At 38.1% G+C, this 24,291-nt stretch overlaps 2 protein-coding genes across 8 annotated transcripts in view; both read left to right on the forward strand.

The window, feature by feature from the left end:
- Nucleotides 1-24,291, forward strand: part of Miga1 (mitoguardin 1) — a 574,792-nt gene that overhangs the window by 167,888 nt on the left and 382,613 nt on the right. The gene's annotated exons all lie outside the window — the stretch shown is intronic.
- The window catches only part of Ak5 (adenylate kinase 5), a 235,993-nt gene that overhangs the window by 87,304 nt on the left and 124,398 nt on the right, over nt 1-24,291 (forward strand). The gene's annotated exons all lie outside the window — the stretch shown is intronic.

Here is a 24,291-nt window from a genome sequence, read left to right on the forward strand (position 1 = left end):
AGCTGCTGAGATTACAGACAAGTGCCATCAGGTCTGGTCCATATCAAAGCTTTTAATTCTTTTTTCAGAATTATTTCCAAGAAGTGAAACTTGTAGTTCTTCAGACTCTGGAAACATATTGCAAAATTACTTTCAGAATAAACTTGTGCAGGCTGGGGATATAGCTCAGATGATAGAGTGCTTGCCTTGCGTGCACAAAGCCCTGGGTTCAATTCCCAACACCACAATAAATAAATAAAATTAAATTAACTCATGGCGACTTATATGTCTACCATCTATGAAGGAAGCATTCCTGCTTTATATCACCCTGGCCAGCCTGGGCATTAGCACTTTAAAACACATTTTATAGTGGAGGCATAGTCTTCCAAGACGTTATAAACGATTTCGTGCAACCCTTAATTCAACATAGAAGCTGTCTTCCCCCTAGTGTTGTACAGGGAGGTTCCTTGAGGTGGACTCTGGAGTATCCATCATTATACTCCCAGTGCCTCACAAACAATGACTTGTTGTGTTAATGGGTGAATATATGAATAACCACCTAGTTGAATAAGCATTCTTCTTTTTTTTTTAAACACAGCACATTTACTTTATTTATTTTTTTTAATGTGGTGCTGAGGATCCAACCCAGTGGCTCATGCATGCTAGTGGAGCGCTCTACCACTGAGCCTCAACCCCAGCCAAAATAAGCATTTTTAATAGTCGACCAATAGCCATATGATTATTCAAAATCTGTGTGCTTCCTGAGGTAAACTGTAAATGCTTTTGAAGTGAGCATATTCGATATTTTAAAAATCAGCTCCTGAGTCTTCATCATTACACTGTAATCAATATCAGAAGTCTATTCAATAATATTTATAAATATTTTTCTAACCAGCATCAAAGAGTCTCAAGAAGTTTTATGTATGTCTTTCAACCCATAAAAAATATATATATTGGATAAATGGGTCTTTTCTGAGATTTCCACTTAGAAGATTATTATTTCCCAATTGAATGAATTCTAGCTCAGAGCTTATGAACATTCATCTGAAATTATTTTGGTGTCTCAGTTTCTTTATTAAACCATGTGCCAAAAATGTAGAATTTAGTTTTAGCTGCATATTTGCCTACCATTCTCAGTACTCTCTCATAAAAATTCAAAATGGATATGCAAATCTCTTTTAAAACTCAAATCCCTCCCAAAAAGCTGCTGGCAGTTTGTCCTTGGACAGTTCCCAGCTTTTTTTTTTTTTTTTTTTGTTAGCCAAGCAAAATGCCCTTGGGCTTGCTTTCATTTTTCCTCTTTCCCTGTTTGAGGTAAAGTGACCAATTAATTCTTCAAGTGGTTAACATAAAATCCTCCCAAAGAATAGGCTTAAAAGAAAGTCAGTTAACACATTCAATGTTTACTAAATCTATTTAATTCCTTAATTTTAATTATATTTAAATATAAATATAAATATAATTTTAGTTATATTAGTAAGTACATTCTTATCAAACTGTTCAAATCAATTTTACTCCGATTCTTGAGAGGGTCCTTAGGTAGACTTGGGTCACCATTTACTTTGTTACTGTGCCAGGTGATGAACTAAGCGATTCCTTATCTCATTTTAGTCTTCTCAATAATGCCATACTATACGGCATTATTAGTCTCACTTTATATCGTAGATGAAGAAACCGAGGCTGAAGAGACTTGGAAATACTTGATCAAGTCATTTGCCTAAAGTGCAAGAGTATTCTGATTCAAGACAGGTCAGACCTTGTACTCATGGTGCTTCAAGATAACACAAAGTATCTCAAATCAACAGCCTCATGCAGGAACTCCAAAATATTTTATCTGGAATGCCAAACTTGATCAGCTTTGCTGAGGCAGGTGAATGATTGAAGCTCTATCAGAGTGGTGGTCTCTTACTGTCATTATCTGTCAGAAAAGGAGATGATAATATGCATGCCTTCCAGATCTTAAAGAAAGTATGCTTAGAGCAAGTGGAAGTGAGAACAGCATGACAGTCACATTTCCCTGGGATGTCCCATACCCCAACCACATTCTTCCCACGTTCTTTTTTGAAATGTGGAAAGTGATTTTCTTTTTACAGTTTGTTGGTCACAAATATTTGAATGGGCAATGTTTCCAGCTCTTCTGCAAAGCAGTCTTCTAGATCCCCTGATCTCTTGAGTGGGAAACTGGGACCCATTGGATCATATCCATGCTGGCCTGGCCACTTTTTCCCTATGTCCACAATAGATTGCAACTGTTCAGAGAGGCTTCAATAATCAAACGGACCCAAAGTGTTGGTTCCATACCAGAGATGGTGCAATGGTCTGAAATTTGGAAGGCTGGCATTCACTCATTCCTCCCACTTGCTCCATGTGTGACCTAATGACTGATATTCTGAACCTGTTTGGTCATCTGTGATAATGGATCAATCTTGTTACTATTTATTTCACTAGACTGCTGTGATGCTTAAGAGCAAGAATTCAGGTATAAATGTAAACTATCAAGAGCTGTGTTTTCCCTGTTAGAGATTGTTGCAAAGTTATGAATTTTTGTTTAAGATATAACAGTTTCTTATGAAAACCACAGCAGCAAATGTCATGCTCCAGTGTTAAGCCCATCCACCACAGCTTCAGACTGCTGGTGCTGCGTGAAAACTCAAAGGGGACACCACTGGTTTATGTCACTTGCAACTCCAGATACCGAATAGTAATTAGGGAATATGACAGTAATTTAATATAAAGTCTACAGCCACACGGTTCAGGCCCCATCCTTTTCTCATTCAGGCCCGACAGCCTACTCTTACCAGCCACTGAAGAAAGGGAGTCTACCAAGTCTATGGTTGATGCAAAACCAAGCTAAAAAGCAAAAACTTCACTGCAATCAATGCCCAAAACACTGTTGTTGATTTTTTGGTTTGTTTATTTGTTTATTTTTTTTTAATTATGAATGATTTGATCATAGAGCTATTCCTGTAAATCTTCTCTGATTTTTTTTTTCCTCTTTGACTTCTGGAAAGAACCATTAACATTTTTGTGTTATATTTACTAGGGAGGTTGTGCAATGTCAACCAAAGTTTTTAAAAAAAAGATACAAAAGAAATAAGAAACGGAAGTTCCACTTTCACTGAGTGGCACATTAAATAGCATTGCTATGTACTAAAGGTAAATGAGCATATATCACGCTACTTGAGTGTTTCAAGCAACACAATAATCACTTGCCCCAAAAGTCTGAAGCAGCTCCTGTCTCTGTCTCTGATGGACTAGTTCTTGCCACTACATATGACTAAGTCATCCAGCTCACTCCAGGTGAATTTGGGTTAGCACAAAATAACCACACCCAGACAGAGAAAATACCTTTTTGGAGGGTTCTTCAGCCGTGGCCCCTCTGCTCCAGCTCCCATAAGGGAGGCAAGGGAGGCAGACAAAAGAGGAGGCCCACACCTGAAACCACCCTATTTAATTGAGGAGAAAGCACTCTAAAAAGTTCCACCCCAGTGAGGCAAGGTGATCAAGTTTCAGGAGGTTGACTGTAGCTTTGAGATGTCTTGTGGTCAGCAGACAGACAGACATCTTGGAAAGCCACTCCCATCTCAGGTGCTATGTGGTGATCGCACACAGAGCGAATGAAAAGGACACACACATACACAGCCCAGACAGAGCAGCAACAACAGTCCAGTGTCGTCCCCCAGCACCACAAAAAAAAATATATATATATTCCTTTGTGTACCTTTTACCGGTACAGAATGCCCACTCACTCTTTAAGATGAACTTGAATGTCACATCTGCAGGAAACTTTCCTTCTTTGGGTTTCTATAGCAACCTGTAAATACTCCCTTGATAGGACTTATTCATGTTATTTTATTATGAGTGTTTTCCTAAAGAGTGTTTTTCTTTCTTATCATAAAATAATTTTATTCAAATTTTTATTTGCATCCTTAACATCAGGGTAATTTGTCATCATTAAAACCACTCTTGAAGCTCTCCATTTTCCAGAACACATCAACTTCAATTGCATGCAGGCTGTTTGGGATATAGCACTTTAAAAGTTTATGCAGAGGGTTGAAGGTATGGCTCAATGATAGAGGACTTACACACACAAAAAATTAAAAATCCATGTAAGATGCTATCAATGAAAATGTTTCCAACTCTTAAATACTCATTTGAAAGATATTTTTTTTCATTCTTCCTATGAGTGCATATTGGTGATCTCAGCAATGTGACCATATACAGTGTTGTTTTAGGCTTTAAATTGTTAAACACATTTCAAGATAAAAGGGCAAAAATCAGGCATCTGCACAATTTAAATAATAAGAGTAAAGCAATCATCCATATAACCACTGTCAGCCCCCAAATAAAACATTAGCAATACATTTGAAGCCCTGTGAAGAATCTTCCCAGATCTCACAACCCCCTCCCCACCCTATGGCAACCATTTTGAATATGTCTTTGCATATCTGCCTCTCCCAGCTTCCTGAAGACCAAGCTATGCCTTTTTCTTTGTTATCTCCAACACCTGGCATATGGTAAATGTTCCATTCATATTTAAACAATGAACTGTCAAGATAGGGGGAAAATATGCCATATGGTACTATGAAAATACAATGTAGTAAGGAAAAGTGAGTCATGCGGAGCGTTGATCTGGGAAGGATTCCTTGAGGAAGTGTATTGTGGTCTACATCTTAAAGAAGATCAGAGAAACTTCCCATTTCTGCTCAGAATGTAGAGATCAGGAAAGAACTTCACTCCCACTCTTACAAAAACAACAAAAATATTCAGATAAACTGCAAATTCCTGACTATCCTTGAATATGCTGAAAATTGAGGTTTGGAGCAACCAACTAGCCAGAAATTTGAGATAAGACAGGCATGTGCAAGAAGAGGCTTACTGGGCCGATATGAGAAAACTTAAGGTGGAAAAGTTCACAATGAGAGACTGCAAAGACTCTTAGTTGGTTGGCTACACAAAGGGGTGAGGACAACCTCCTGCAGGCTTTTTCCATGGATACCAGCCACCAAGTGCTCACAAAGAAAATTGGTGAGGATCCTGAGGAGGTTCCCATTGTGGTGCAGGTCTGTGGGGGGAAAATAGCAGGTGCTGTGGAGGGAATGTGACCCCCTTCCTGGCCCCTTCTCTATCTCATCTATAGGGGGAAAACCCTAAGGAGTAGAAGAGAGAAGCACCTCATCTCAGGAAACTGGCAAAACCCAATAGCAGCTGAAAGAAAAGAACAGGGAGAAAAAAGAAATTCTGTTCCTGGATGAGGACAGAAATGCTGCTGGTCCCAGAAATGCAGCTGTGGAAAGGGCTGTAGCATTAATAAGGCCATGCTCTGAAATCTAAGGTCACAAAGCCCACATATCATTGAGACTCAATCAGAGAAACAGAGGATGCCTCCCGACCCCCAGCATCAGGACAAACAGCAGTGCCCAGCCAGTGACTATGGAACCCAGGTAGCAGAGTTGTGAGGATGTGGGGACAGACCCCCTCTGAGGCACAGCACAAAGAAAAGGCTCAGAGTGGAGCAAATACTGAGAAAAAAAATCTCTGAAACATTATCCTAAACACAAGGTATCTCTGGAGGAATCTGAAGCCTTGGTGCCCTGAAGGTAATCGTAATAGCAAGAAACCTTAAATCCAGTTTAAGTTCTTAACTCCTGACTTCACTCCTTAATCCAGGCTCAAATACAGAAGCCTGAGCTAGAGGAAGGGCAGGCCCATTTCCAAACATAAAAACTATCCATTTCACCCTCAATACAAGGTGTCTGGCTTTTAACAAGAATGATGGGTCATACTAAATGGCAAAAAAAAAAAAAAAAAAAAAAAGGAAATACTGCCAGGAGACAAAGAAGTACTAGAACCAGATATGACACAGATGTTTGAATAATCGGAAAAGGAATTTAACGTAACTATGATAACGTTAAAAACACTAATGGAAAGGATGTTCACATGGAAGATCAGGTGGGCACTTTCAGCAGAGAGATGGAAGATAAGAAAGAACTAGATGGGAATGCTAGAAATGAAAACCACAGTATGAGATGAAGAATGTCTAACAAGTTCTCCAATTGACTCAACACAACCAAGGTAAGAATGGAAGAACTTCCAGACAGGTCAGGTTTAGAAATTACCCAAACTGAAACACAGACAGGGGTGGGGGAGACAAAAAAAGAGAACAGATGGAACAGAACGTACCAAATGGTCTAACATGATGGGTATCCCAGGAGAAAGAAAGAAGAGACAGAATGAGGCAAAAGAATTTAAATTCAATTTAAATTGAAGAAACAATGTTCCAAAAATTAAAGATGGACACCAAACACAATACAAGAAACTCAGAGAACACTAGAGCGCATGGTAAATACAAAAACAAAATCTCAGATGTCATAATAAAACTGCTGTAAACAAGAGACAGCGAAAATACTGAAGGCAGACAGAGAAATAGAGGGGGAAAAATAAAAATCACAGCACACTTTATGTTAGAAAACCTATAAGCCACAAGACAATGAGGTAACTTATTAAAAAAGCAAGATGCAAAAAGTCAGCCGAGAATTATGTACTCGGTGAGAGTATCTTCAAAAATGAAGAAATAAGGTTTTGTCAAAAAAACAAAGAAAAAAGGAGAGCCTTCATAACCCGCAGAGCCACAATACAAGAAACCTTAGAGGAATTTTTTCAGGTAAAGGAATATGACATCAGTCAGAAAATTAAGCCTGCACAAAGAAACAAAGAGAGCTTGAAATGCAATAAATGAGGGTAACGGAAAATCCATTTTTCTTGTTTTTAATTAATCAAAAAGAAAACTGTCTAAAGAAAAATTAATAGGTACATATCTTGCGTTTGTGGCCTTTGTAAAAGTTAAATGTTTGACAATATAAATTGTAAAATGTTAAAAAATATAAAATGTGTATGCTGAAAGGGCGCAAGGGAGGAAATGGGAACATAGTGTGGTAAGGTCCCTTGCTTCGTGCCAAGCATTGTCACAGTATTTGAAGGTGAACTCTGATTGATTAAAGATGCATGTTAGCCAGGTTGGATTGATGAAGGAACTGGAGAGATGTTGTCAAGTGAAGGGAAGGGAGGGCGTGTGTGTGTGTGTGTGTGTGTGTGTGTGTGTGTGTGTGTGTGCAGGTGGAACTCAGAGAGCTCGCCAGCAAAGATCTCGGAGCTGTTAGGACTAGGGTTGGTGCTACTGAAGTGTTAGGTATCTAGGGCAGCAAATTGCCGTGGATTAGATCAGAGAAGAGGTATGACAGTCAGTGTTTAGGGCCGATTATTGCTCCAGTTGCTCTTTATGAGATGGATATAGTTTTACAATCTCAGGATGTCTAAGCATAAATGCACCACAGCAAGCACAGAAAAGAACACGGTGCGCTTTCTCCGGGATCTCATTTGCCTATGCAACAACATCCCACAATCTTGTGGCCTGAACATGTTGTGTGCCCTTTAACCTTTGTGGGTGTGGGGTGACCCAGCATGAGAAAGTCCAGTGGTTAAACAGGAAGGACAGTGTGTGGCAAAGACCTCTAGTTTTGGGTGAGCTGTGGCAGAAAGCTTCAGATGCTATCTCACCACGGATACCTGCCCCCGTCAATGGACAACGTTGCTTCTTCAGTACTCCTACTGTGGGTCACAGAGTGCATTAGTCATCGTCATTATTACAAACCCTATAAAGGAAAGGGCTCACAATTTCCTTGCTTCCTTTGGATTTAGATGGCCTGCAGAAGATCACCAGAGATTCCCAAGGGAAAACACTCTGCATAGACTTAAAAGGCCACCGATTATCACATCTAGGATCCTTTGTTACAAGTGATCCAGGTAACCTTCGTGGTGGCAGCAGGAAACCCTGCAGTAAATTGTAGGCGGAACAGCATGTTTTAAGTCATAAGCTTGTGACTTAACTTGTGACTCCCTTAACTCCAAAACAGGGAGCCCAAATAAAATAAATGAAAGGGACAGAAACAAAAGGTATAATAACACTTCCACAGCTGTGGATCTCCATGTCCTTATTGCATCGGCACTTCTCAGATTATAACTTTTACATGACAGGAACCTAAAAAAATCATAAATAATGTATCTGGGTCAGTGCTTAAAGTAGGCATTTCACACTGGCCTGCCTTGAAAGCCACTGGAATGCAAAGCATATTTGATTATTACTTGTGGGAAGACTGGGTTTTAAATCTGTTTCTGTAGCATGTCAACAGCTCTCAGGGATCCAAAGAACTAATAATTATTAACGACAGCATCCTGAAGGTTCCCATTGAGCCCACAGAGTAAAGTGGTTCAAACTGTTAAGAAGGCAGACTCTAAATGGACCAGCTGAAAGGGGACGGCTGTGAGGGCACAGTTCCTGTTTGGCATCCTCCCCAGCAGGGCTGATGAGGAAGGAACTGCTGAGTGGACCGTCAGTCACCTTCACCCCCGAGGTTAGAAGGAAAATGCAATAACATGCAAAACCCAGCCCAGAGCACTCAGAGTTCCACCTCGAGATAATAATAGGTCATATTTCTCAAACACTTGCCCAGCACCAGACACTTTGCTAAGCATTTTACAGCCAAATCATCACAAAATCCCTGTGAGGTCAGCACTACTGTTATCTCTGTTTTTCCAGACTAGGAGTTGAGGTCACACAACCAGTAAGTGACGAAGCCAAGTCTAGAACCAGTGACTGACACTGGAACTTGCACATTGAACTAGTTGCCCTCTCCCTCTCTGCTATGTTTTGTCTGGAGAACAGCCACTCAGTTCCTCAAATATGTCCACAGCATTGACTATACACAAGTGAAGACCCTGGGACACTGTGGACATAGTTACTCCTTTAATCCACAAGCATTTATTGAGCGGCACCTCAGTGCCAGGCACTGTGGCTGAGCACTGGGGGCACAGACATGGTTAAGACATGGTGCCTGCCTTCAGGGAAAGCTCAGACAAGCAAATAAGCAGTCCTCAATAACAAGCACAGTCATGGCCAGGAAGATCAGCGAAGTCTCCAGGAAGAGGTGGACCTGAGCTGAGAAATGAAGGAAAAATGAGGCTTAGCTGGGCAAGGATGGGAGATCCAGGGTGCTAGCCAGAAAGAGCGTGGAGTGGAGAGAGCTGGATATGGTCAGGAAACAGCTGATCTTAGAATGAGGTGAGACTGCAAATATCCTAACTCTTTCAATTTAATTCCATCAAGACATTAAGGTTGAAATTCTCTCAGAACATTAACAAAGGAAAATTTCCCTTTCTTAAGCCACAGATTCAGTTTTTTCTCCTGCTATAGACTGAATGTGTCCCCCGAAATTCATATATTGAAGCCTAATCTCCATTGTTATGGTATTTGGATGGTGGGGCCCTTGGGAGGTAATTCATGCCTTTTATAAGAGATGCCAGAGCTGCTTCCAGACAGCCGTGAGCTGAGCCGCTCGGCCCCTCCACGCCTCCCCACCGTGATGTTCTGCCTTACCACAGGCCCATGGCAACAGAGCCAGCCAACCATGGACTGAAAACCCTGAAACTATGAGCCAAAATAAATCTTTCCTCCTCTAAGTTGCTTTTCTCATGATTTTCTAGTCATGACACACTGTACAAGGAACATAGTTTTGGAGCAGACTGATGTCAAGATCAATGGAAGAGTGGCACTATACCAGTAAATGATGTGTAACAGACCTACGTGACCCACATCTGTGCTATTGGTGATATTGTTAGTGCAAACCAAAGCACACTTCTGTCACTGTAAAGGCAGGCAAGCAGCTAGCTGGAAGACTCTTCTGGGCCTCTTTAGAAAAGTATGATTATGTTAATGTTGCAAGCAGTGTTTACTCCTTTGGAATATGATTCATATGGGTTTTTTGAAGAGAAAGCTATATGTAAATATCTAAAAAAGAGCATCTAGAAGTGTACAATACTTTGTTCTGGTCTCTGGAATGAACAGTAACCAACAGAGACAACAGTACTTACTATGCAAAAAATAATATGCAATAATTTGGTAGTGATTGAGTGAGAGGATTTCATATTCTTCCACTCAACACTAGTGAGACGACCCAAGAATTTGCAGAGGTAACAAAATGTGAGCTCACAAACCAGCCACTCAGTGACACCATGGGAATTCATCCCAAATGTGGGGAGGTGTTCACAACTTTGGAAATCACTAAAGGGCTGCTGGGATAAGTTCCCTCATCACATTTTCCTTTGTTTCAAAGAATGCTCTGTGTTTATGACACCTGTCTGTTGCTGCAGGACCAGGTCAGGCCTCCTCTTCACAGCACAGAGACAAGAAGGTAGACAAAGACAGGGGCCTGGGTCCTAACCATGAGCTGCGTTTACACTGCATTCTTGATGCCTTGGCTCACAACCCCGTGGTGAGGTGAGCCCAGGCCAACTCCTTGGCACTCTTTTGACCTTCCCTCTGAGAGACCTTTGGTGGCACAATTAACCTAAGTTAACTTTTTCTGTTTGCCAATGTTTTTATTCCCTTGCTTTGCTGTTTCTATGAAGGTATTTTCTCAATTGTGAAACTGGCTATAAAGAGGTGGTTTTCTAGAGTTCAGGCCTGGAATGCATGCACGCTCCTGGATCAGTGGTGTCAAGAGAGATGTGTTTGAGTAGCTGGCTGCAGAGGACCGGGTGTATTAGCAGGAAGCTGTGCACTGTGTGTAGGTTTGAGTCAATTGTTTTGTCCTTTAAGGTACATTTTAATCTACTGTCAAAATCCTGACTCAGGCTTCATCCTGTGGTGCATTTCCTGATGGCAATAATCTTGAAGTCATTCTCGTCTTATTAGTATCTCTAGGCTACTGGAACATTTCATGAATTTCTTATGTTGATTTTAAGAATAATATTTTTAACAGTTTTCAGTACTGTTAAAAAAGGGGGGACCCCAAATAGCTTGCTAGAAGGTGGTCACTGGGAACCAGGAAATGGGCTCTCACCAGACACTGAATCTGCCAGTGCCTTGATCTTAGACTTCTCCACCTTCAGAACTGTGAGAAATAAACTTTTGTTATTTATAAGCCACCGAGTCTATGACATTTTGTTATGGCTGCCATAAGGAGCTAAGAGAGTCCAGATTCTAAGAATCCATTTCTTTCTTTCTTTCCTTTTTTTAAATATTTTTTTTAGTTGGAGATGGATACACAGTATCTTTATTTATTTGTATGTTGTGCTGAGGACCGAACCCAGGGCCTTACACATGCCAGGCAAGTGCAGCTACCGCTGAGCTACAACCCCAGCCCTGAATCCATTCATTTCTTCAATAAATCATTTAAACAGGCCAACTGCAAACAAGATACTGTGCCCAACAGCAGAGGTTACAAAGAAAAACAAAGGACAGTCCTGCTTTCAGAGACATCATTTACATAAGGGCAAGACCGGCATGCCACCAGGCAGTTACGGAAATCTGTCTTTACCAAGCCTACAACAGTGTGGCATCCTTGACTTCGCAAGAGGTCACTTAACTGAACTCTGAACGAAAGAAATTCTGAGCAATCTTCCTTCAGCTCTTAAATTTGGAGGTGCCCAAGTAACTCTATCTTATCATTATCCCCATTCTACTGTTATTATCTACTAGAGCTCTCAACATTCTCCACCATTGTATATATTTATCTGAATTCTGGAAAGAGTTCTATTATCCAAAAGTAACTAACATCTTATTAAGCAAAATACATTCCATGTTAATGTGGAAACAACCTCAGTGAGAACACTAGATAGCATTAAAATATGCAAAGGAATCAATTAATGAGAAAAAACTAACAGCCAATTATTAAATTTCAGGGAGTGCTCACCATGTACATGCTGCCCCCTCCACAAGCCCTTCAGCACTGGGAGATGCTGGACAGGCAGGTGGCAACTGTTCCAAGGCCAGAAGTATCCCAGGCAGCTGTTTTTACCAGCGACTCCTCCAAGAACTTCAGTAAATCAGATTTTTCAGGCACCCTTTCATTACACATATTTTTTGCATAAAGATGGAAATACAATATAAGAGGCCATAAAGTCTTTTCAATCCTTTCCTTCATAAACTAGATAGACCCAGTTACATCCCATTTTCTCATAAGACTCATTTTCTAATCTTTTAATTTGGGAAGGGGAGAGTCTGTGTTTAAGGATTTTGCTCAAAGTAGATGACTGTGTCATATGATAGTAACAGACTTCAGTGAAATAATAGATTTTAATAATTTTAATATTGCTATTTCTTCTAAGGACATAATGCACATTTTTGTATTTTTAGTACATTTTATGCCACTAACCACCTTAAGTTATTAACATCTTATAGTCTCAGTTTTCTCAAATGTTAACCAAATAAAAATGGATACTTGAGGAGCTGGGATTATGGCTCAGCCGTAGAGCACTTGCCTGGCAAGGGCGGGACCCGGGTTCCATCCTCAGCACCACATAAAAATAAAGGCATTGTGTTGTGTCCATCTACACCTAAAAATAAATGTCTAAAAAATGGATACTTGATGTTTTTCACAGATATTCCATTCCTCAAATTCCATGATGTTGTGATATTATCATTAATATGTCATTAGTAGTAAAATAGTATACTTTCAGCTAGCATTACAGGATTCTTGAGGCACCTATCATCTTGATCCTAAAAGTTGCCCAATTTATTGCAAAAAGTAAAACTCTTGTACAGATAACCCACTTATGAGCCTTAAAAGAAATGCAAAAAGAATAGTAAATATGTCCCTCAGTTCATTTACCATGACTAAATAGTTTATTCCTAAAATGCAATTTAGTACCATATGAGAAAAACCATTTTTATTATACATCAACAAAATGATTAGAAAAATATTATGGTGAATATATGAATATATTGCTCCAAAAGACATTTGCTAAAATTATAAATTTATCTAGAGCTTTTGAAAAGTAAAGCTCAAGAATAAATGGTTCTTTCTAAATAATGTTCACTTAAAATTAAGAGTCACTATACTTAGCAAAGACACATTTTCAAACAAAGCAAGGGTACGCTTTATTGCAGTCAAGCTTGCTGTATTTTTAAATAATTCTATCATTGTGATGTCATAAAAAGTGGGAATCAATAATGAAATGAAGAGTGAAAAAGATTACTATTTGCAAACCATTTATAGACCCAAGGTAATAAAAGCTCTTTGTGATGATCTAGAAAATTGGTCATAAAATGAACAGTAATGAAGAAAAAAAGGGGATTTCATTTTCTATTTTATGGAAATATTAAATATCTGCTGTTTATGCTAATATGGCATTCTCTAGCTCTGCATAAATAAAATAACCAAACCTTAATGGGAGAAATAAAAGGCAATTTGAATAAAAGCCAATGTGTGCCTGGCTCCTGACCTTAATATTTAATAACACTCAAAGTTGTGCAATTCCAAGCAAAATATCGAAATGTTAGAAACTTAACAAAATAATTATAAAATGCAAAACATAGATGTATGTTAAACCAAGTGTTTTTTAAATGATGACAATGCTCTGGAGAATGATTCTCTGTCAACATAAAGAAAAACAACTGAGTAAAACATCATACCATAGGCCACAATAAACCCCACCTGAATGACACAGTTAAAGTGTGTGTGTGTGTGTTTAATGCAGTGGTATGGTTGTTCAGTTCTTAAGGAGAATGTATTTCCATTTACCATTAGGCCAGTAATAATAAGTAGATGAATTAGATTATTAAAATGTTAAAAATATATCACACTGGAGATGTAATGAAATGATCACAAAGGTATTATAGTTACCTTCATATCTGAAGTTAGAATTTAAAGAAAAGTCACAAGCATAGGACGGGTCCTTGTTATACAGATGAATATGAACAGATGGCTTTTAGAAAAACAATGTTCCCACTTGGCAGGTTTTCAAGAAAATATTAATCACCAAAATAAGCAGCACCATTTCACAACTAATTAAATTATCAAAAATAGTGAAGCTTTACATTGACAGCTGTACAGTGTAGTAACAAATTGCAGAAAGCTATATAAATTTTAAACTATCATTCTGGAAGACGGTTGTCGTATGTAACAAAATCCTTCAAAATGACCATATCCTTTTTATGCAGCAATATTTCCAGAGGTAGGAATGATGATAATTAGAGCCATTATCCCTTTTGAAACCTACTTAAGTACACATGTGCAAAACACTTTATGGATATTATTTCACATCCTTACTAAAATACTACAGGTGAACATCACTGACCATGTTTAAAGATGAGGAAACCAAGATCCAGAAAGGTTAGATAAATCACCTGAGTTAGGGAGATCCAAATATTGTTTTACCCAACCTCTTTCTACCACCTTATACTACCCCTGAAACAGGGCAATGAAAAATAGATAAAAAGAGAAGACAAGAACAAACAAAGGAGAAGAGGAAGGAAAGAAAATGAAGGAATTTTTGAACTAGTTTTCTTGCTTCCTGATGTAAACCAGAAATAATCCAGTGCCCAACAATCACTTTGGAAGTGAATTGAAAGTATAGAATGGCATCCATCAGATTGGTATCCATCAGGAAGAACTCGCCCCTTGAATGCAGCAGTACTTGGAGGGTTATGTAATGATGATACTACAAATGATTACAAATTAGTAAATAGCAGGACTGTGGAGAATTTGCGGGTTGTGGAGTAGAGAGGTCTTGGAGTAAGCTGGAAGTGAGCTGTCTGGCTGCAACTCCTGGCTCTGCCTTCAGTGGATGCAGGATGTAGGTTAAACTCTTGAACTTTCTATTCTTCAGTTTCCTCCCTGTAAAATGGACCAGGATGGAAAGAATATTGTCCACTTCACAGGGATGTTTGTGGACGGAATGAGTGGGTGAATGCTGTTGTGGTCTGGATGTGGGTTGTCTCTGTCAAAACTCATGCTGGGATTAATTCCCCAATGTTAAGCATTAAAAAAGGAGGTGGGACCTTGAAGAGATGGCACCTAGTGCAAGGTGGCTAAGGAATGACCACCCTTGTGAAGAAATTAATGCTGGTCTTGTAGAATGGGTTGTGTCTTGCAGGATTGGATTAGGTCCCAAGAGAATAGGTCATTATCAAAGAGCAGGCCTGGCTCCTCCCCACTCTCTTGCTTCCTCACTGGCCACGTGACCTCTTTTCTATGCACTTACACCCCATGATGCCATCATTTATGTTATGATTTAGCCAGAACGCCCATACCAGAGGCCAACAGCTGGACTTATGACCCTAAAGTTGTGAGCTAACTAAACTTCTTTTCTTTATAAATTACCAGCTGCAGGTGTTTTGATATAGGAACACCAAATGGACTAAGACAAGTGCCAAGCACTTGGAACAATACCTGACCTGTGTGTGATAAATGGAAAAGAACGCAAAATGTGGGATCTCATGGATTATATGTAAAAATGGGCCATAAAGTCAGAGAACTATTTTGTTTTAGGTTGAAAAACCCTGAATTTATTTATTTTTTTGTAACATTAGCAAATACAATTTGTGTGTATGATTTATATAATAAGTTCCTTTTCAAGAAATCATTTATTATTTATTTGTATTGGTGTGTTATGATTATACATAATAGTGGGATTTATTATACAATATTCATAATTTGATCAATCTCATTCCTCTTCCTTTTCCCTCTCCTCCCTCCCTTTGATCTGCTTGTTGTATTCTACTGATCTCCTTTCTATTATTATTTGTTACTACTATTATTTTAATCAGTACATTATAAATAAATATGTCACTTATGATATATAAATATATATAATCATGCATAAGTATTAATATACACATACATGCATATACATATACACCCATAGGATTCATTGTGTTGTATTCATATATGGACATGGCATAAATTTGGTATATTTTATTCCCCAATAATTCCCCATGCCCTCTCCCATCCCTCTTGATACCCATCCTCTACTCTATTGGTTTTCCTTCTAGCAAATATAATTTTTTTAAAATTAACTTTAACTTGGCAAAGGTAGCATTGTGTCAAAGTCTTATACACAGACTGTAAATACAAAAATCAAACAGCAATACTCTTAACGGGTTCAAAAGATAATGGATACACTAAGGAAATCATAATGACTATCACTATTTTATATACCTTCCTTAGCAAACATTTATGCCAAAAAAATGTGTATACTTCACAAATTCCCATAAAAGGCAACTAGTTGAGAAATAGAACTTGGAATCTCATTGTGACCTACTTAATGCTACATAATATAGAAGAGAAAACAAAGTCTAGAGGCCATTTAAAATATAGTGGGAATTTGATGCCTATTAGTAAAAACTGGCCAAAATACGTTATTGTGGATTAGAAAAGGTGGAGGGGACAAAAATAGAAATGTACACATTGTAAAATCTCAGTTTAATGTTAGAAAGACAGACTATCACTGATTTAGGAGGAAGCTGCTCTTTTATAAGCATCCTACCTACTTAATTAGCATATGTTAATCAACAAATATTTGTGACTATTATATTTATTCCTAGTGCTATAATACACAATAACAAAAAGCTATAATAAACAGCCAATTCATATTATAATAAAACTTCTCTAGGCATTTATTGTTCAATAATTTCTGCTATACTAATTATATTACTTATAAAGGAGATCAAATTTGGTTCAGAATTATGCCCTCCTTTTTACTGATTCAATTTAAAATCCTCGAATATACTTTATATGGATATAAAATCAAATGATGAAATGTTAAGATTTAATTTCAAATAAAATTTAATCAGAAGTGGGATGCTCATTAGTATAGTTAATCTTGCATTTAAATGTTTATTGGAAATGACTTTCATTTTATTCTTAGTTTTTAACATTAAGTAAATATTTGACTCAGATTAAGCATGACTGTTAGACTCCCTTTGTGTTTATTTCCTCTCCTTCTTAAGGGCTCACTGACAGATGACAAAGGGATAAAAATTGTACAAACCGGGGCTGGAATTATAGCTCAGTGGTAGAGTGCTTGCCTGGCATGTGTGAGGGTTCAATCCTCAGCATCACATAAAAATAAATAAATAACAACTACAACTAAAAAGAAAATTTAAAGAAAATGTAGAAACCAACAGACAACAATAGCAAAAGAAACCATTCATGAACAAAAGATATGTTTGGGGGAAACAGAAAACAGATGGGATACAAGGGACTGACCTAACAGGGAAAAGAAAGTCAGTTTTAAATGTATAAAAGGAGGTGATAAACAAGGATTAAAAAAAAAAATCAAAAACTTGAAAAGGATCAGGATCTGGATACCCCAGCTACATGAGGAAATAAAGATGAAGACCAACATCCAATTGAAAATTAGCATATAGAAGAGTTGGTTTTTCCCTGCCATTATACATTATTGTGGCCAAAATACAATATTGTCGATTAGAAAAGTTAGACGGGACAAAAGCAGAAATGCACACATTGTAAAGCATGTGCACACCCGTGCACAGAATAGTGTCTCAGGCCCTTCACCTAAGAAGAGTTCAGAGGGCTTTTGTTCACAGAAACTTAACCAAGAAAGATTCGAGATGCAAAAACACAGAGTGTGATCATTTGCTGAGGCCACCCTAACCTACTACCACAAACTGGGTGACTTAAACAACACAAGCTTATTTCCTCACACCTGTGGAGGCTTCAAGTGTACAATCAAGGCGTTGGTTGAGTTGCTTTTGTTGTTGTTGTTGTTGTTATTGTTGTTGGCTTTTTTTTTGCGTGTCGGGGAGGAGTTCCAGGGATTGACTCAGGGGTGCCTAACCACTGAGCAACATCCTCAGCCCTTTTATATATTTTATTAGCGACAGGGTCTCCCTGAGTTGCTTAGGGCCTCAAAGTTGCAGAGGCTGGATTTGAACCCAAGCTCCTCCTGCCTCAGCCTCCTGAGTAGCTGGGATTATAGGTATGCACTACCATGCTGGGCCTTTCGGGTTGGTTTCTTCTGTAGCCTCTTTCCTTGGTTTGCAGATGGATGTCTTTTCATGTGTCTCACATGGTGTCTTCTCTCTGTGAGCTTCTACATCCTCATCTTCTTCCTATAAGGGCACTGGACATTGGATTAAAGCCCACCCACATGAGCTCATTTTACCTTAATTATTTCTTGAAAACCTGTATTTCCCAAAACAGTCATGTTCTGAGATGTTGAGGATGAGGACTTCAACACATGAACTTGTGAGGGGACACAATTCAGTTCATAACACCAAAGACAGCACCCAAATGAGAGAGGCTAAAAGTAGATTGAGATCCTTCTCACAGGCTCTCAGACCACAGCCTCCTGCCCTACCCCAGCATAGCACCAGTGCTCAAGAGCCTGTCTCCTGCCTGAAGATGAGAATACACCTCTCTGATGGAGAAACCAGTGGACCCCAGTGAAATGCATCCTGATGTTTGGGAGGTCTTTTGACCAAATGGCCTCACTCATAAATGTGCGTAGTCAACCAAAAAGCCTTTTAAGGAAAGCTACCCACATGAAAGAGGGTGTACTATAAACCACGGGGGAAAAAAATGAACCTAGAAGAGAGAGATGCAGGAAGAGAAAACATTAACACTCTAGTTACATTTTTGAGAGAAATATGAGGAAGTGGTGTCACTGTAAAATAGGAACAGGATGTCATAAAAGAAGATCAACCATTTAATGGAAAATACTGATACAATATTATTGGGAGATGAAAACAATGAGAAGTGGAAAGTGGTGTAAAAATAAATCCTAAAATTGAGAAATCAAGAAATATCAATTCAAAGTATATTATTTATAATGGCAATTACTTCCAGAAGAAATAGCTGAAGTAAAAATTGAATTTCTCTGTAAGAGACAGTAGACTACCATATTTCATTAAGCCTTTTCATGCCATATTCTTTTTTCCTTTAATAGATATATTACTTTCATTTAATTATTTTTAAGAAGACTTTTTGAAATAGTCATAAACTTGCTTAGTATCATAGCTATGTCCCTGGCAATCTGTATACTAATTTTTGTAAATCAATCAACATTATCTTTGAGCCTTTAGTAAACCAGACAAACTATTTTAGGCTCTATGAAGAAATATAGAGTGTTACAAGAAGTCAATGGCTTTCAAGAGTCTATATTTTTTTTCTTGGATGATGTTATAGGGCAGCGTATTCCAAACACAAAATAAGAGTAACCATCTGGCAATGTCTCAGAACTTGAGAGGAGATGGTGTAGCTTCAGTCCTTGGAGGAGAGAGTTGAGCACTAAGAAGAAGCTTGTGTTTAAGTCAAGTGGTGTAAAGACTCTGGTGGAAGTAACAGGAATGACACAGCAGTTGAAAGAGGCAGCTCATGTGTGGTTATGAGATGGGTAGCAAACAGATTGGCGGCAGCACAAGATTTGTGTTGGCAAAAGAGGGAAATAAGCATGAAAGAGTCTGGACAGGCTATGAAGTAGATCTTATCTGATAGGAAGTAATAATCTTCAAACATTTTTAGCAAAATGTAGGCAAGATCAGTGATACGTGGTGTGCTATGACCAGACGACCAAATCAGAGGTTAGGGAGGACCTCTGGTTATGTAATGGTTATTGCAATATTCCAGCTAGGGGATAAGAGTGACTTTAACTAGACCAGTGGCAGTGGATATTAAAACATCAAGGATGGAAAAAAAAAAACTCAGAGATCTACATTTTTATCTCTAAAGAACATTAAATATTATTTATGCTAATTGTCACTGGAAATTTCTAGAATGTCATTATAATGAACCAGACAAGACTGTTATTTTACTAAAGTGACAAAGTCAAGCAAAGAAACTTAAGGATTTAATTAGTATTTAGAGTATGTTTGCGGATGAAAGTATGATATGCACTAGGCATTCTGAAATGTAAAACACTTAGAAAAGTAACTTATGGATTCTTATTATTGCTCTCCTAAACCCCAGGGAGACTCCCAAGTTGGAAACCAATGATTAGACCCAGAATGTCTCCCTTTATAGGTGAAAAAATTTAATCAGATGCATCCTAAACATATTCTTAGTTATTAGTAGAACAGAATCAAAACGAACCTCAGAACTTCTGAGCACAACAGGACTTGGTGTCTGAAGAGTAACCCTTTCAGAAAACAGCTGAGTCATTTAAAAAGCAAATGAGATCCCCTCATTTTTTTTTTAGACTGGCTTTTCCATTAGTAAAAGGTTGCTTAAAGCAAGATAACCATAATCTGGGTTAACATTGTCTACTGAAACCACCACCTGAATACTATTTTCAAAATATGTTTCATAGCTACTTCTTAATGTCCTCTGATTTTAAGCAAGAAGAAGCATTGCTGTTTCCTGATCCATGAGGACATAATGACACATTACCAGTCACATTATTAAAAGTCCCATTGTCATACACATATGAAAGTGGGGCTTTAGCAGAGTCATGGTTTGAATCCCTCTCCTTCTACTCTATGACTTCTTTTTTTCTTCCATAAATCTGCAAATAGAATATCACAAGTGTTGGGCATTAACTGCTTATCCAGACCAGCCTTGCTGGTTTCCATAGTGACATACATATTTTATAGTTCAAGTCAAGCTGCTAGATTATCAGATGTTTGTCCTTAAGGGGAAGGAAAAGTGAAACAGCAGTCACAGGGTCTTTGTTCTATATATGTTCAATGTTAAATGCTGCATTTAGGGAGCATATCAATCTGTGTATTCTGAATTACCATCACCCCAAACTTGCTGACTCTCTGTCAGCATTCAGGTAGAGCCTTTGCCACCAAATCTTTAACATCTGAGTAACTCAAAGCCACATAAAAGATCCTGGATCTTGCCTTTCTTTTTTTGCACTAACCATTGGAAAAACTATAATAATTAGAATGAAATAAGGGAGAAATACTTTTGAAATTGTGTCAGCTATAAAAAGCCTCACACTTAAAAGAACTAGTATACACTACTGAAAATAAAGTGCAGCAAGAACAAAATCTATTTAAAAAAAATTTTTTTAAAGGCCGATTACAGCCTTGAACTTCACTTGACCAAAAGGAGACTGTGAAGTACTTATGCCTTTTTGGTGGGTTCACTGGAAAGGTTGCTGTTGCAACGGACAGGCTGAGTCACCAACCACAAATAAAGGAAGCAAATTCAGAATAATCAGAGAATGCAGAGGAAAGAAGAGAAGAATGAGGGGACTGGGTCAAAAAAAGAACTAATTCATGGAATTAGGACCCTATCTGAGAAACAGGAGGCTTAGTAATAACCACCAAGCATAATTAAGGATCTGTAGAGCTTGTGACGTGGAGTATAGTAACTGACTTCTTTGACTAAATGGAAGCCTGGATTGCAAAGGACTGTATTTGAGAGTTGTTATGGTTTGGATCTGGAATGTGCCCTGAAAGCTCTTACGTTGAAGAGTTGGTAACCAACGCAGCAGTGTTCAGAGGTGGGGACTCGGAGAAGTTATAGGATCATGACAGCTCTGACTTCATCTGTGGATTAATAATTTGTTGGAATTATTCAGAGGTGGTGGAAACTGTAAGACGTTGAAGGATCCTTGAGGACATGTGCTTGGGACTATATCTTGTTCCTGGTCCCTTCGCCTCTCTCTGCTTTCCTGCTCCTCAATGGAGCAGCTTTGCCCCACCACTCCCTCTCTACCATGATGTTCCCTGCCTCACCACTGGCTCATAACAATAGAGCCAGCCGACTATAGACTGAAACCTCTGGAACTGTGAGCCAAAATAAATCATCCTCCTTTAAGTTGTTTAAATCCAGGTAATTTGGTCATAATGCCAAAAAAAAAAAAAAAAAAAAAAAAAAAAAACCTAACACAAGGGCCCTGTAATGTCTTAAGCTTATCTCAAGGATGCTTTTCTGGTATTTCCAGAGGGAGACTATAGAATTCCTTTGACACGATATGCTATTGGTTAAAGTCAGCACATCTGTGAGAAGGAAAAAAATGGTGGAGATAATGAGAGACTGGGGCATTCAATTGTAAAACATGTCAGAAAGATGTTTGCAAATTCCTGTCTCTAATGCTGGGAAAGGAAGTGGCTAAATCTATAGCTACCAGAACAGTGTCCAGGCCCCGTTGATAGGAAAGACAGTAGCATTCTCTGGGGCAAAGAGATTGCCTAAAACAGCAGAAGTTTAAATTACATGAGTGCAGAAAAGTGGCAGGAGGCTAGATTGAGTAGAGAGAAGACAAAAGTGAAAAAAAAGAAAGACAGACTACAGTTTTAACCTTTTTTTTAGAAATTGATAGTATAATTAATAAGGAATTTGCATAAATTTAGGAGGTAAAATAATTGCAAATTATAAGTGCTTTAATTAAATATCATTAGTATGATATCATGGTTTCTCTAAAATTCTTTTTAAAAGAATGTAATTTCATGGCAGGTAGATATCAGCAGGAATATATCCAAATTCAGAAGTACAAAGAGGACTCAGCTCTATGTTCAAGGTCTACTTAACACTAGCATTCCACGGTTTGGTGAAGGCCGCCCGTTACCAAAGATAATTTGATAAGACATTTGCAAAATATTAAGAAATTCATTCTGTTCTTGTCCAACTTTCCTACCTAGTTAAAATCAGTTATACTTTATCATTAAAAAGTTACTTTAGCATGATCTCTAATAGTGTGAAATACCTATGCCACGCATTCATAAAAAACTCCCCATAATTGCACTATTTGTCATAGTTTATAAAACAAAGTAGAAGTTTCGACCAGAGCACATGTTTCACTATGTGAAAATTGTTTATGTGTGGGATGACCTCATTACTCACTATCAGTACACAGTCAACTATAATATAAAACTGTTTCCCTGGACACTTAGGTAAGAGTGAAAAAATCCATTTTAGCTTCGTTTATGATAAAAAAAGAAAAACAGCCTACTCCTACACAAAATGACAAGTCCAGACCACTTGTAAGGAGTAAAAGAAAGAAATCAATAGATGGGAATAAACATTGACCCAGAGAGAGGATAAAAATCAACAGTAGGTCCAAAAAAGAATAAAGGTTTTTACTTCCAATTTGGAAAAAAAGGATATAAAAACAATGCCAAAAAGGGCTTGAAAAAGCTCTTTAGATTTTTGTTCTTTTTAATTTATGTCTATTTTAATAGCATGCTTCCTTAGATTTAAAGGTGAAGAAGCTAAGAATAAAAATAAAGAAATTAAGATAATAAAGACCAAGTGAAGCCTTAATAAGAATACTTTAAAAAGTACATGTTCAGTCGCTTTGGAAAAACAATAGATTATTTGTCTGTATATTTTAAAGAGAGCCATTGTTTACCTGTTTACTTAAAAGCTGCGTTGTTATAAAAATTTTTATCAAAATAACACATTGGCATGCTTTATCCTGAGTTGGATTCCTTAGCAGCAGAGCTTTTGATGAAGTCTGTTCAACAAGTGCTCTCAGGAGATACCTGTCATTGAGTGAGAGAAATAGGAGAGGACAGAGAAAGGAGCCAGGCACAAAGAAATGGGTTCGGAAGCCTAGCTTCAATCTGATGGCACAAGCGACTCTGAGAGGTGACTTACAGAAAAGATCCAGGGGTTGCTGCTCCCAGGCAGCACCCATCCGTAAGTGCAGTCAGTCCTCTAGGAAGGATGCAAGAGTGAGCTGTTAGCAGTCAACATGTAACTACTGGGGGATAGGTGCACAAACCTGGTGTGTGTGTGTCTTTATCTATCTTAGTATACTCTTCATGCAGAAATGTCCTTGGGCTGTTGATGTTGCACAGTTCCTGCCCATAGTAGTTATGCAATTAATATCTAATGAATGAATGAACACATGGATAGATGCTACAGAAAAGATCTTGAAGAACTCGACAATAATAACTAGCATTTATAAAACAGGCATGATGCATGGATTCTTTTCATCAGACATGATCTTTTTATCATCACTATTGTATAGCTGCAGAAACAGAGATGGCTAGGTTTTCCAGAGCCACATAGCTGGTCTGATGTCTGAACTCTCACATTTAACCTCTTCAGTATACCAAATGCTCAGAAATGAGGAGATGAAATTAAAAGGGTAAACAGATTTTGAAAACTAATGTCTTGAGTCATTTCTGGTTTCAGAGGGTGGCTTTATTTTCCTGTTAGAATTAAATGTTGTATTCCCCTCCTTTTAAAAGGATAGGTATATTGGTTCCAACATGGTCCTTGGATAAAAAGTAGACATTCTAGATTCCTTGGATCATACAGAGTGGCTGAAATATCCAGAAGATTCTTCATATTTTTGTCTCTGCTATATGAAAGATTAACCACTGACAATGCACAAATATAATTATACATTCTAAATTGGTTGTTTGTGTTTCGGCCTGGCTGTAGTTAAAAATATGCTGTGAGTGTTATTGGAAGGATGAGACTAAAATAGATGTTAATTTTTCAGGATTCCTCCAAGGCACAAGTTTCCAAACTCAAAATCCCATGAATTGAATGTGAAAAGTCTCTAATGCATTTGGGGCCCTTCTAATGAGTTGCTTAGTTCTTCTTT

Source organism: Ictidomys tridecemlineatus, chromosome 11 (assembly GCF_052094955.1).
Source record: "Ictidomys tridecemlineatus isolate mIctTri1 chromosome 11, mIctTri1.hap1, whole genome shotgun sequence".
NCBI classification, from domain to species: domain Eukaryota; kingdom Metazoa; phylum Chordata; class Mammalia; order Rodentia; family Sciuridae; genus Ictidomys; species Ictidomys tridecemlineatus.